Below are 13,926 nucleotides of genomic sequence, written 5' to 3' on the forward strand. Positions count from 1 at the left end.
TTCATCCCAATTTTTTGCCTGTCTTCCTTTTTATTGAGGTGGACATCTCTTGAGCTTTGAGGTGATACTTGAATATTAAACAGCTTTCTTGGGCTCCAGTTTCCTCCATGGTCTTATCCTATGAGACTATACCTAACTGAAATAGCCTAAAACTTCTTTTCTGAAGTCCAAGGTTGTGAGATTGCTTTTCACCCTCTCCCCTGCCCCAAGCATCCACCATCTCACAATCACTACAGACACTCCATCACAGGACTATTGGCTCCTGTCTCTTTCCCTCGTCATTCTTAGTTTAAAACCTTCTTATGACATCTGCCATCTTGTTGGTGAAAATATCTTGTCCCTTAGAGAAGTGAATCACATCTCTCTCAAGCAGATGTTGAGCTGCAGACAGAGCCTTATGTCCATGAAACCCAGAGCTTATTGCCAGCACCATTTCCACAGCCAAACATTCACCTCTTTCATTCTGAAAATTACTGCTATTTCACTGCTATGATGGTAGGGGCAGGAACCCAGAAATATTTAAAAACTTAAATCAGAATTCTTACTGTGATTTGCGTGGATGTGCTGAACTATTCTAGGTAGCCTAAGAAGGAGGAGAAAACAATATTTTACTAAAGAGCCCTCATGAGGAGGTAGCTTTATCCTGGGAACCGTCAGTGACAAAGATACGATGCAACGAAACAGGACTGAAATGGGACCAAGACTTTTCCTCTTTGAAGTAGCACTGACTGCTTTTAGTGAAATGATTCCTGTTCTCTGTAGAACTTATCCTAGTGTTATCTGGTTTAAAATCTGCTGTACTGATAGTCTCTCTGCTGTTGTTCTTTCTGGGTAGGTATCCAACCCAGTTTTCAGATTACTACAACTGCTATATGTGCCTGGGATCTGAAAACAACGCAGGTAAAAATTATCAGTGCCATCAGAACAAAGCAAAGAGACCTTATTGAAAAGAGAATCAAATGAAAGAAAGGATTTGGAGAGCTGTGTTTTAGCCTGGACTTTAAGGTTGCTTTTCAACTCTACCCTTCTTTGACAGTAAGATTCTGAAGAGGAAGCTCTACCCTGTGACATTTTATGTACTACTCTTAGCTGTCAGGCCCCAGAAACAGTCCAGACAAGATCGTTTCTTTCACTTTCCTGAAGTGCCAGAGAAAGAATGTTTTTCTGCTTTTATGAAAAAAAAAATACATATCCTGTAAAGGTAAAAAAAACAACAAAAAAAAAACAGAATGACAATAAGCAGGGCTCTTTGCAGAACTCCATCTAATGCAGAGAAATTTGCTGTCTCTGTCAGAGGTGAAATGGATTATTCTGGTGCTTCTCTTCAACAAATATTTGCAATAAATATTCAGGCATCTCCAACAAATGCAGATATATAGGACGAATATCTGTCTCTCCTCCAGTCTCTGAAGTGGTGTGGGGATATAATTTATTGTCTCAGTACCTAGCTCTGCCCTGCTAATTAAGACCATGTCAACTTTCCTATTATAAAGCATGTTTTTCAGCTATTTAGCAAGAGCTGAATGAATGAAGTCCAACAAATACTTGATCCAGCAAATTTGCCTTCTGTCTCAAACCAAGGAATGCCAATACAAGCCACTATTACTTTCCCTTAATGAATATGTGTTCATGACTTATAACATCCCCGACAGAGATTTTATGATGCCTGGACATCTGGGACCCTCTTACCTCGCTTGATGCCTGATTGTGTATACTAATGCTTCCCAAACTGAAACTGTTCACATCAGTAGCAATAGAAAGTACTGTATTTCTCTTACGTTCTAACCCATGGAGACATCCAAGTACCGCACAGTTGGGATGAGGGAGAATTTGAAAAGTAAATGTGCTCATGGGTTTGGATGAAGACAATTTACTATGTTCACCAAAAGCTGCACAAGTAAAGCAAGGAATTGCAGAACCACGAAATCATAGAATTGTAGGAGTTGAAAGAGGCATCTGGAGATCATTCAGTCCAGAACCCCTGCTAAAGCAGATTCCCTACACTAGGTTTCATAGGAATATCTCCAGAGAAGGAGATTCCACAGCCTCCCTGGGCAGTGTGTTCCAGTGTTCTGTCACTCTCACAGTAAAGATTTTCCTTATGTTTGTATAGAACTTCCTGTGCTCCAGTTTATGCTTGCTGTCCCTTGTTCTGTCACTCAGCACCTCTGAAAGACTGACCCCATCCCCTTGCAGTGAGATTTGCTGCATCTTTAACCTACAGTGTGAATGATTGGAAGAGTACAGTATAATATCATGTAGACTTCCTGAACATTCAAGGAGAAGATTACTGGGACATGTCAGATCACTTTGAGACAGGAAAATGACATAAATGTCATACATAATTGGTAGGTTGCTCCCTTTTTGACTCCCTACATGGCACTGAACTTTGTAATTAGCATTCAGGAAGCCATTTTACAGTTCTGGGACTGAAATATTTTCAGGCCAGAATGAAATGGGTATTCTGCCAGTAAAGGTCAAGCTTTCTCTGCTGTCATAAATCTGGATGGGTTGGAGAATCCCATCCATTTATTTCACAAATAAATATCCAAGTCATGTTGCTATATTCACCTGGATATAAAGAATGCTCCCTGTGATACTACAGGTGTAAAAACTCTTCTAGCTTAAAATCTCATGGGAAGCAGAAAATGAAATTAATTACTAGGCAAGCACAAATGAGACATGAATATCAAATAAAAGGAATGGAATTTGCAAGAACAGTGTTAATTCCAAGTCCCAGAAAACAGGATTTGAAAAAAGTCCATAGAGGGTAGTATTTTTCATGAGAGTTTACACAGAAAGAGATTCTTACATTAGATTGGATATGTCTTTTCCTCTTTTATATTTTATTTTATTTGTTTTTTTCAGAATCTTCATTTAGATTTTTCTCTTGTAAATGCATCTCAGGAAATATTAAACAAAATGTCACTCAAAACTCATAAGCTTATGTATTTCTCTCAAAACAAACTGAAATACCAAAGATTTCAAAAGAAAATACTACAGAAAAGAGGCTGACAGAGAAGTTTCTCATTCATTTCTGCTTCTGGTTTGTAGAAGAGAAAATACACTCTGAAGCACAAAAGTTCCCTTTGTAAAATGGTTCTCAATCTTACAAGTATGTTCTCTGATCACAAAAAAACTAGAATCCCTTTGTTTTTGCAAAGGAATTCAATGGAGAAAAAGGCAAGAAGTTGATATCTTTTCTTCCTAGGAAAGATTGCAAAAATATAAATGTAGGAACCTTTTGTAAACTTCTGAAACTCAATTAGCTTCTAGAGAAGGAAAAGGAACAGGAACATAACTGGTAACCCTTTTAAAATGAAAGATTCCAGAGCAAAGTCAAAGACAGTATCCAAAATCTAATTATCACCAGGTTTCAGATATTTTTTTTTTCTACCAGTTCAACAGTAAGAGGGGACCTGAGATTCACCTGGAAAATGTTTCTAACTTCTGACATGATATTTTAACACTCGTTAGCTCTTACTAGAAATGCCAAAATTGAAAGCCTTAATAATTCAACAACCTTTTCCCCATGATTGCCAAATTTTATGCAGAGCTGTGATTGAGTTATTGCTTGATGACAGTACAATTTTATGTGAGCCTGAGTTTTGGCTGATTACTTGCATTGCTTAATTATAAGGTACATCACTGTTGAAATGTTTTACTGTTTTGATTATTGTATCATGTGATTGCCTGTTTCACAAAAGCAATTACACTTAAAATCACTGTTATAAGCCTGGAGGACAGAACTCCTGTGGTGAGTAAACTGTGTCTTCCTACATGGTGGCTGCAGGCTTTTCTCTTTATCTTTTCACTTTTTAACCTAGTACTTCTTAGGAAAGTCATGCCTGAAGTAGTACACTGAAAATTTGCTTAGAATTAATTGTATGACCTCATTGTTTATGATTCATAAAACAGCACAGATGAAATATAATCTCTTTTAGCTGTCAGCTGAAATCAGTCAGGCTTAACATCCTTGTCAACTTGTCAGGAATAGGTGGTGGGTGACAGCACTTACAGGCTGTCATGTTGGCACCTTTCTTCACAGGAACTGGCACTGATATTTTCACCTGTACATTCCTGTGTCAGAATAACCAGAAATAATTTATAAAATAATAATTATCCCAAGACCTCCAAACATTTTTCTCCTTTCCCAACCTACACAGAAATCATTCTTCTTAAAAATTTAAAATAGGGAAATTACAGAGAGTTTCTGTTGCAGAACTGTCATTCCCATATGTACACCCAACCTTCTGCAGGAAATACCTGAGATGGGAATTCCTTGACTGCCCAAGAGCTATTGAAAACTCCTAGCCTTCTGTATGCAAATCTCAGCCTCCTTGTAGCTGGGAATCGTGTCTAAACAAATAATCACAATGATAAAAAGCAAAAGAATCAGTTCCTTTTCTATGGATTTCAGATAAGACTTACAAGTGCATGACAAGTCAATAGAGACTTTTGCATTCACAAACAGACAAGAGGAAATGAAAAATAGATCTCATATGTTGAACGTGACTGTTCTCATGGTCAGACTTCTACTGAAGATCATGGAAGAAGAGGCTTCTCTGAGAGCAAAATACTTTCTGCATCTGCAATACTCTAAGCAATTAACACAGCAAGACAGAAATGCCACGTTGCTCTTCGAGAATTACAATCAGATATTCCAACAATCTGAGTCAGAAATACATTTGAGGCCACTGTTAATTGACATTAAACCATTCTCTCTGTTTTTGGTTTGTTTGGTTGGTTGGTTGGTTTGTTTTGTTTTGTTTTGTTTTGTTTTTGTTTTCTTTTGTTTTTTTGTTTTTTGTTTTTAAGCTGCTTTAATCTGAATGTTTCTGGTGTCTTTGTCCTTATTTGATTACACTTTCTAAGCTTGTCACTTCCTTTCTCCTGCCCCATGGTTGCATGCGTTACATACCAATACAAAAGACAGATATAAATATTAGTGCATAAGTAGTGGGGATACAAATGTAGGCCTCTGGAGAAGTTTTCATGTCATTTATTTTTAAATGATTTCCACTATAAGTACTTATCCATTTTGTTGACTTCTGGAACTGGAGTATTTCCAACCTCCTTTCTTGCTCCTGTCTGACTCAGGAGAGAAATAATATCATTATATCTGCTTAATGTGAACTCACCACGCATCTAAGAACTGACTAATTGGCAGCCGCTTTGATGTACAGCATGTAACTGGTCACATCAGTTTTCATTACCAGCTGGAGGAAAAGTTGAGGGTCATCAGGTTCTGCAGCAGCTTTGCTGTCCTTATTCAGTCTATAATCTGCAACCTCATTAAACTCTGCCCATAAAGCTTTCTTAATAAGGAGATTTCTGAGCTGATAGCTAAACAATAATTAATTGAATAGCACACATCTAGCTGTCTCAGCATTATCCAGGTGAAGAAATTATATGGGCAGGAAATTTCAGTCCTTGTTAGACTGTTAGCCAGCCAAAGCTGACTGAAAGGCAGCAAGAACTCCCTTTTCCCCTTTTAGTCTGTTTAGGTTTTTCAGATCTCTCCTCTGGTGAATCTGAGGGGTTTACTCCTTTGCCTTTGAGTCCAGCCTGTTTTTAGAACAGAGTTCTCTCCCCGCCATGGCTTACTTAGAGTGAGTGGAAAGGAAGGAGCTGGTAAGGTTTTCAAAGATGCACTCCCTAGAGACTCTGGGCTTTTATGCAGTGTGTGGCTGGAGGCCATGAGGGTGAGCAGAATGAGCGCAAGTGTGTGTGTTAGTATACTGAGTCTCCTCCCTCTGCCTCTTGTCTGCAGGATTTTTGGACCAGAGAGAAGTCTTGCTGGGGCAGATGTTGACATGGGGCATCATCATCACTGCCAATCTGCTCTTCGAAGAATTTTGTCATCCTCTGTAGGAAAAAAGGGGCAAAGACAGAGAAAAACCAGACCTCTCCTGTTGATAAAAAAGGACTCTCACATGTTTCAAAAATCAGCTGGTGTATGTGGCCAGATCACAAAACACGCAGAATTAACTGCTGATTCTTCTTCCAGACATACAGGTGGCCTTGAAATTTCGCTTCTTTGTCATGGCTTGTGTTGTCTCCTTGGATTGTAGGGCCCAGAAAGCCCGTGACAGTCCTTATTCAAGTCTGTAACCTTGATGCACACTCTTTCTGGTAAATTCACGCCCACTGCTCTCAGAGCAGGTTTTAGATACATGGATTCTCCTGGAGATTCATGCTGTGGGGCTAGTCAAATGCTATAAAACATTTGAATACTTTCCTACTACACAAAGGAACTGGAAATAGAAGGGTTAGCAGTAAGGCTGAGGACTGGGAGAGTGCTAATAGATAAGGACAGACATGCTCTGAAGGAAATTTACTTGGGAAATAGGTAAATGCAAAGGTAAATGTATCACAATACGTAGTGTTATGGAGAACCCATCTGTGTATTTTTCAATTGAATCCAAATTAGGCCTGATTTTCTTGTTCCCAAGTGATTGTGGTACTGGCAGTTTTGCCCCTCCTTGAGAGTTAGTTTCAAGTTGAAGCTTTATTACCTGTCCCACATCACAGCTGTACAGCTGCTATACTGGAATGTGATCTCATACTTTCTCTGTCCTGATCTAGATGCAAACATGACAGAACTCAGACCTGCCTCCTCCCTGCAGATACACTGATGGATCCATGGACTGTTTGACGTCTACTAGTGTCTCTGACCCTTACCCTCACACTTGCTGCCCTTTATCTGTCTCCCCACTGGGGAGATCTCTGCTTATATCTGCCTTGCGACTGTGCTCTGCTGTCAGCCCACATTCCCTCAAAGGGCAGCCTTCCCACTCTTCTCTGACACAAAGCTGGTAGCTAATATTTAATATAAAGTTAAAATAGATGTATATTACCTTTTCCAGAATGTGTTAAGGAGTGTGAATGATTTTGTTAACTACTCCAGATGTGAAGGGATATAATGAGCACAGACAGCTTCTCTACCTGTTCCAGACAAGGTCCCCTCTGCTCAGCTACTGGGGCCCAGTGTGGTACCCAGGGATCTGAAGTCCAGGATGGGGGATGCTGTTGCTCCTTTCCTCTCCGCAGCATTACCCAGCAGCAAAGCTGAGCAACTGTCCCTGTGACAGACATGCACACACCCAGAGGACACAGGCAAGGCTAGTCCCACAGCTTGCCCTAGCCCAGATGCTGCTTAGAGCAGCCCCCATATGCAGGACCCTGTGCTCAAGAGGCAGAGCCACCAAACCCTGCTGCAGGCCCACACATTACATCCCTGGTTCACCAGTACATGCACACCCACCATCCCTGGTATGGAATGCCAAGCAATGCCTGCACCTCAGGCCTCTCACCCACCCTGAGGGCCCCTGCTCAACTGCTGGTCCCACTGCAAGCTCGACAGTGAGCTACTCATGTACCCCACACATGTACCTTCCTAACCCTGTGTTCAGGTTAGGAAGAGGGAAAATAAACATAAATATCTTCACACTCCACATATCCTTCCCAATTAGTGCAACTGATCAGTTTGGCCTTACTGTGACCTCCTTTATCATCTGTCAGTCAGGTTTATCTCTGGGTGTTCTTGTTTGTGATTGCCAGCTATCCTTAAAGGAGCAGACGTTCTTTTTCCACATACTCTTTCAGAATGTAGCTGAATGCTGTGGGAATTACCCCGGTGAAGTTCACTGAGATAAACACAGAAAGAATACTGTTAACTACTAGCCTTAAAGGAAAAAAAAGAGAGGGGGAAAAAAAAAAAAACAGTGAAAATATTGTAAAACAATTTGGGATGAGTCACAGAACAGCTCTTTCCTGCTGTGTTAAAACCTTACTTGTTGTTTTGTTCTGCAAAGCTAGATGCCTTCAGTTCTACAAGTAGTTTTGTTTTAATTAGATTTTTAGTTCACAGACACCAAAACCTTGTTTTAATACAGACTTTCGAAAACTCAAATTGGGAGTAAAGGTCAGCTTCATAAAACTCTCAGTAATTTGGCAGTGATCAAAGCTTCATGTATTTATCCTTTATGTGTCCCAGTTTTATAATGAATTTATAATTTCAAGAATTAATGAGCTTTATAAAGAGCTGAAAAAATCTCATGCATTATTTTTGTTTGTTTTTATAAAAGGTGAGGCTTTCATAAAAGTAAACTCACCTCTTTAACTGTAGTTAATTGGATATTAGAGCTGCCCCATGAAGTATCTCACATGGAAGCTGTTTGACAGTGTGGTATTCAAAAACTGATAGGAAACAGCCATTTGCTTTGCATGTTCTGTGCACGTCTTCCAGCTCCAATAAATACAAAATGAATGAAAATGCTTTGCTAGACATATCTCAGCTGGCTCCATCTGGACAACTGGATGATGATGATCTTTCCTATTTGTTATCTGCATTAAGCTAGAAGAAAAGGTCACTTTCCTTGTACTGTGTTTGAAGGGAAGAATGTGAGACAGTCAATCAACAAAGTTCAAGGGAATTGCTACTCAAGAGTATGGAAATGTTTCTGGACTGCAAGGAAAGTGGGGTAGCTAAGGAGAAAATCTTTCCCCTTGGGTGGAAAAGAGAATGGCAAGTTCTGATTTATTTCCAGGCCCCCATGCTTTGTTTTTTCACTTGCTCACATACACAGACTGTCAGCACCTACCTGCATTAAATTGTTTATCTGAAGGAAGTGAAAGGGAGTAGAATTCACAAGTGCAGAGAAGACAGAAATACAAGAAAACTAAAGCAAGTGGGATCAGCTAAAGGTGTGAAAGAGTTAGAAATAAAGGGAATTTCAGCTGTTCATCACAAATTTTTGTCCCATTCAGGAACATTTTGTCAACAGTTTCATTCCTCTTGGCATGGAGGCTTGGTCAATCGTGGCCTCATGCTTTCCACTGATATGTTAAGAGTAGAAATGTGGGGAGACATCTCACCACTCAGTTTTCTCAGTCACATGATACATTCTTAAAGAAAAAAATGAGTTGACAATACTATCTTTTCCCCAAATCTGTTTGCAATTAGCTTTCTCAGAACACAGCTGCTTGGATAGTTTTATGTATTTAGAGGAGGCACTGCTAACAAAGTTCCTAAATAAGTCATGACTTGTTTTTGGGTTTTTTTTGGGCTTTTTTTTTTTTTTTGTTTCTTTTTTTTTCTTGTCTTTTCTTAGTCTGTCAAAGTAACTGGCAATGTTTGACCTGCATTTGAATGGATGAGTTATTAAACAGCAAAAGCAGATCAGTGTTCTTGTGGTACATGAGGGGAAGCTGTTTTAAATGTTGTCATTAATCATGACTCAGTGGAACAGCTCTGTGATACTGTCTATCTATCCTAAATATGGGAATCAGCAGGAAAAACAAGAGGTACTGTCAAAGCTTAGGAACATCCTTCAGAACTATGTGCATAGCAAGGGCAATAGCCTGTGCCTTGTTTTGACACTAATGGGTGGCTAAGCTCCACCATGCCTCCCATGCTGTCTCATTTCCCCTCCTCAGAAGGACAGAGGAATAACATATGATAAAATATGATGAAAATATGATGGGTTGAGATAAAGGATATCACTTACCCATTACCACTACAGGCAGAATAGATTTAAACATAAGAGAGATTAGTGTAACTTACTGCCTGTTACTAACAGACTAGACCAGTGAAATCTAGGAGCAAACTAAAAACATCTTATTCTTATCCACCATCTTCCAGCTCCATCCAAAAAGTTACACAGGAGAAAAGAATGGTCAGCCTGTAACACTTCATCCTCCAACATGGGGTCCCTTGCACAGCATGCCATGCTTTTCTTGGTGAATGGAAGAGGTTCCCTAAGCACCAGAAGAAAGCAAATGTCACCCCCAAGATTAAGAAGGGCAAGAAGAAGGATCAGGGAGCTACAAGCAGTCTCACCTCAGCTCTTGGGAAGGTGATAGAAGTACTGATCCATTTCTATGCAAGCCAGATAGAAAAATTACTGGGAGCAGTCAGCATAGTCTTACAAGGGGGAGGTTGTACTTAACCAACCTTGGCAATCTTCTTCAGCAAGGTGACTGGTGAGGTGCGTAAGGGCAAAGCAGTGTATGCTGTTCTTCTGGATGGAATTTTAATGTCTCCTGTCCTCATAGATAAGGTGATGGAATACAGGCTAGATGTACTGAAAACTACGTTAACCTTCAGGCTGAAAGAGCTAAGATCAGTGTTACAAAGTTCAGCTGGAGGCCCATCACACTGGGCTGTGAGTTCCAGTACTGAGGCCAATACTGTAACATTTTCAGTATTGACTGGGTCTGAATGTACCCTCATTAAATTTCCAGGCAACAAAAAACTGGAGGGATCTGCTGATACACCAGATAGTTGTGCTACTGTTCAAACTTCAGAAATGGTCAGGCCTTATGAACTTCAGCAAATGGAAGTGTGGAATACTGTGTCTGGGGACAAGTAAACACATTACATGTAGCACTGTGCACTAGGAGTTGACCAGCTGGAAAGCAGCTTGATGGAGATGAATTTGGTGAGGAACCTAGTGGACAAGAAGCTGACCACACACCAGCAGTATGCCCTTGTAGCAAAGAAGGTCAGTAACATCCTGGGCTGTATTAGAATGAATGCTATCTTCCCCTTGAGGGAGGTGATGTTTCTGGGGAGATCACACATGGAGTGCTCTGTCCTGCCCATTCAAGGAAATACATGGTCTTATAGGAGCTACTGCATTGAAGGACCATAAAGATGATTAAAGGACTGGAGCATTTCCAACCAAAATGACTCTATGGAATGAGGACAGGCTGAAAGAGCTGAAGCTGTTCAGCCTTTTCAGAGAAGACTCAGGGGAATCTTATCAGTGTGTATAAATTCTTGATGAGATGGCATAAGGAGAAGAGAACAAGACTCTTCTCAGTGGTATCCAGTGACAGGGTAAGAGGCAATTGAAGAAGACAACTCCACCTGAATGCAAGAATGTTTTTTTCTTACTGTGAGGGTTTTTGAGCAATCGAACCAGTTGTCCATAGTAACTGGGAGGTCTTTACCTGTAAAGAGATTCAAAATCTGACAGTACATTCTCAGGCTACCTACTCTGGGTGGTTTAGCTTGAGCAGACAGCTTAGGCTAGATGGTTTCAAGAGGCCCAATCCAGCATTTGAATGCCTGCAATTCTCTGATGGACATCAAGAATGGCTGGAAGCAGAGAACATAAAAGCAACAGAGGGAGTCAGTAATTTCTGCAGACTGCTACATGGAAAATCATAGAAAACTCTCCTTCATCAACTTTCAGATTTGTTATTTATGCATCTGTTATGGTGTTCTTTTCTGTTTTGTCTTCCCCATGCTATTTGCAGTATTTTTCAACCATTATTCTAGTTTTCTTTTCCTATCTGGGGTAGGGAAGAAAGACTGGATATGCTCAAAGGAGCAGCTATCTATTATAATGAATGCACAGTTCACATCACAGAATAAATGTATGTGGCTGGGATGTCAGGCCATAGATGAGCTTTGAATTGCTCTGAATTGGCTTTCTTCCTAATGGGATTTGTTTTTCTTTCCGACATAAGACAGCCTCATGGCACCTCACCTTTCATTTCACAGGAGTATGAATGGGCTCACAACCATGTTCATGTGCGCACACATATGCAGCCACTCTGCTACAAGACTCATCTGGTTACATACTCGCAGAAGGATTCCCAGAGTTAACATAAAGCAGGTTTTCATAGTCAAGAAATTATTTTAGAGTGAAGGTGACTGTTTCTCTTCCCGCACTCAAACCAGGCAAGTTTCATCAGGCTCACCAGACTCCAGTGTCTCTCTCCCTCAGTACTTATATGGATAATTTTATCCCAGATCAACATGCAGAGAGAATGAAGCTGTAGGTCAGCATCAAGGTTATGGCTACGGTTTTCCACTGCACCTTCAGCTTCTTCAGTGAGAAGTACTACAGAGAAGGAGGTCAGTTTCTGAGTAAACGTGGTATCCCATTGAATGAGTGCAGTGGGGCACGAAAATCTGTCGTAAAAGCAGGCTTAGCAAGACTATGGAAACACTCATGAAGGATAGCAGTACCCAGTAGAAGAGTGGGCCCTATACATCTATTAGGCCTACAGAGAGCTGTGGTGAGAAAGCAACATTAAAATCAGTAACTGAAGAGCAAAAACTATTTGGTTAGTTTCAAAACAGCACTGAGGGAATTTCCACCATTACCAGGAAGACTGGAAACCTGGATGAGAAATTATTATAAATAGAAAACAAAGTTTTCTGTGTGGTTGCAGAAGCTTGTTTTGAATATTAATTTCTGCAAGGACCAAGCATGAGTGCAGCATCAACCAGGTCCCTCCAGCTGAGCTCCCCTTGCCCTGGCCCAGCATCAAGGATAGTTTCAAAAAGTGCATAAATTATCTCACTCTGCTAGCCTGTAACTAGTGCAGCAAGGGAGAGTCTCAGATAGGCATTCATTTTTATCTGCAAGAATAATTATCTGCTTTGGTTGATGGGCATCAGCTGGCTTTGTGTATTTGATAAATGCTGTTATTTGATGATTAGATTTTACTAAAGATGATAAGATGAGGAAAGGCACGTAACTAATTAGAGGCAAGTAATGTGGAATTAAAAGGCAGACAAGCATACGGAACAATGCTTTTATTTGGCAGAGATCCAGGCTCATTAGTGATTAAGCATTCAAGTCATTGAATCCTGAAATGCTTTGACCCTCAACATAGAACATCTCCGTCTATATATTTGCATCTCCTGAGAATTCACAAAACACAGTGAATTTTCTCATTTACTCTGTAACTAATTTTAGCAAGGACCGATCATAAAGGAAGGCCTAGGGTAATAGTTACACTGACAGATCATATTTCTGAATCACATCATTTGTATTCAGGGAATCTCATTGGTTGAGATGTTCAGGTCTACAGAAGCTAATCTGGATTCAGCAAAGCATCTACACATGTACTTTAATGAAAGTGTGCACTTATGTCCAGTTACTTCAGTGTAGCCTAGGGAGGTCCTTAAGTCAAAATCCTTCTGTAGTGCTTTTGCTAAAACTAGAATCCATGTTTTGGTCATTCTTTTCTAATACTCATCTCATTTAGATTTAAAGGCTTTTTGAATGTCTACTGAAGTATTATTTCTGCTAGTCAGTAGTCAGTCAGCCATTTCATGATGGTGTAATAGAATTACAGCTAATGCATTACACAGATATAGAATCAGTATAATATAGCTAACATTTTTCTTTTCCTTTTCATTTACTAATACTGAGCATGGGAAGAATATGGAAATAGAAAGAATATGAAGGTTAGCTCTTCTTGGATCTATTTTAACTATAAAAGCTATCACAAAATCAGGATAAATTTCTGAGGTCTAATTTGCTTGTTGCTATGCCACAAGAAAATAAAGAAATAATGTAATAGACCTAGTAAATCCAATATAAAAACCACACTACTGAGAAAATAATTAAGGCCAAATTAAACATTTTAGCTCCATCTTAATTTGTTGGCACATGTGGACACCTTCAGGGAAAGAGTGATGGAATACAAACTTAACGGTATTGTAGGGAGACTGTGGCAGGTACTGAAGAGGTTTCAGAAAATATCACACACAGAGAAAAAAATAAAGATGAAGATATTTATCATAAGCTGACTGTCATGGGTTACCTAGATCTACCTGTGCCCATGACAGGGGGCAGCTGCCCTGTAGGGCCCCTGGCTCAAAAGGGAAGGGAAAAGGGGAGTGGGAAAAGAGAACAGCAGCGGCAATCTAAGGAGGAAAACTTATTTTACTAAATATGATATTGGAATACAAGATGACACTATATAATACAATATGAGTGAGGCAAATAAATCAAACAAAATAGAGAGAGAGAGTCCCCGAAAACCGAGAGGCCTACTGTGAACTCTAGGTTACACGGCTGGAACGCTTCCCACAGTCTGAGAGTCCAAGAGAGAGAGAGTGCTCCAGCATGGGAGCGAGATTATATATGTCCTCCTCCCGTGACTTATCTCTGG

This window comes from Coturnix japonica, chromosome Z (assembly GCF_054131305.1).
Source record: "Coturnix japonica strain WE chromosome Z, WE-NBRP24, whole genome shotgun sequence".
NCBI classification, from domain to species: domain Eukaryota; kingdom Metazoa; phylum Chordata; class Aves; order Galliformes; family Phasianidae; genus Coturnix; species Coturnix japonica.